The sequence below is a fragment of the Parasteatoda tepidariorum genome, chromosome 1 (genome assembly GCF_982258835.1).
Source record: "Parasteatoda tepidariorum strain Cologne lab strain chromosome 1, Ptep-v5.0, whole genome shotgun sequence".
NCBI lineage: Eukaryota > Metazoa > Arthropoda > Arachnida > Araneae > Theridiidae > Parasteatoda > Parasteatoda tepidariorum.
The window spans coordinates 101,306,594-101,308,545 of NC_141755.1; positions in this window are offsets into that span (position 1 = coordinate 101,306,594).

Genomic DNA, 1,952 nt, shown 5'->3' on the forward strand with positions numbered 1-1,952 from the left:
TGGTACTCGCACACTTTTTGAAATAGGACGAAATTAAAGGGTTTTCGTATAACCAATATATAATATATTTCGTATAGACCAATAGGAGTTGGCAACTATGCCAGATAATTTTCGTAAAATCTATCTTTGCATCAATAAAAATCTCAAATTTAAATCAAACTTCAATTATAAGTAAGCTAGTCTGTCTTTTAGAAAAACCCTTGTGCACAACATAGAAATAGGCCATACTAGCTGCTGCAAAATTCTAATCTAAGCAATTTAACAATCTATACAATACATCCAGCTGGAATCATCAGAGAAAAAAAGTTTATCATCTCAGCCTTGTAAATAGTCTTTAAGGCAACACTCAGGCATTTTTAAGGCCACTTTATATTACGTAATATACACATCACTCATCATCATCATCACTTGTGATTAAAATTCACAACTACATTCAATAATCTCTTTTAATTGCTTTCAATAATCTCCCCTTCAGCAGCCAGTAATTAAGTGAACATTATTGTGACAGATACATAAAATTAAGTAAATGTAGATAAAAAAAAAATAATAACCACTCCTCAAACCAAAATGAACACATGTGGCGATAAAAATCAAAAGTGGGAACTACCAACATAAAAAATAATACCCTAAATAATTAGAAAGAGTTCTAACATAATATTAATAACACTTATTAAATACACTGAGTACGTAATCATCAGTTGTTAAATTGCATTTCAAAAAATTAACTACTAAATACTAGCTGTCTTAAATAAAAAAAAATTTAAAATTTTTTTTTTAGGATTCTTAATTCATTGGTGGGTAAAAAAAGTATTGTACACTTATTAAGATTTGTTAGTTGTTCATTTAAAATTTATTACAAACACTAATGTAAATACATATCAAAGTTTTAAGTCTTTCAAATTTTTTTAAAAACAATTCTACATTAAATTCATTTAATTGTAAGTTAAAAATTAAAAAAATTATGAAACTTACGCCTTGAAATTTGCATTTCATTTTAGGGTTCTCTGAGTCATATAATGAACTATTATTAAACAATAAAAATTTGATATAAGTTGTTTTTCTTACATTTTAATTATTTCATTCTAATAAATTTAAAGTTTTTTTTTAAATTAAAAGAATTATTTCTTTTTAATTAATAAAAGATTAAATGTTACAGAAAGTGCTAGTAACTAGTAAGACAAAAACAAACGTTTGATTAAAAAAAATATGATAATGAAATGGTTCTGACTATAAATGACTACCATTAATTAGAGTGGCTGTAGTAGAAGCTTAAAAAATACTTGGCACTTGGTCTTGATGGATAACGTTTTAATGCAAATGCTCGCAACATTCTTACAGTATTGAGTTTTAAACTAAGCTCAACATTGTTAATCTCTCAATGAAATTACATTTAATTATTTCGCAAATATATGACTGTTATGAAGCTTTGAAAAAATAGAGTGAGGTATGACTAATTGAGCTTATATTTATCACAGGTTTATCAGGTACTATTTGGCAATATTGATAAAAACATAAAATAAATACCTATAAACGTTTTTCAGTATTAACTCTTGCTTAATAAGACTTTCTTTAATAACTAAATGGACAATGCACATTAAAATTATTTAAGACAAAACAATGATAAAGAACTCTTGTATATAAACAATATATTATCTGATAGCATTTAATACTGTAAAAAATTATTTCATATCAACTAACATCTATATTCATACTTAAAAATTATAAATATTCTTTCAAAATAACTCTTTATCTATAAGCATAGGCACTTGTAAAACCCTTGAATTGAAATAAACATTAGTATCCAAAAATATCGAATATATCAATAAATATAGATTTCTTACATAGTAAAGCACCATTAAAAATACCATATGTTAGATCTTAGAGCAAGAATTCTCAACTTTTTTATTTGCTGTAATCCTTGGAGATGAGATCCTGTTATTTTGATGTTTTAA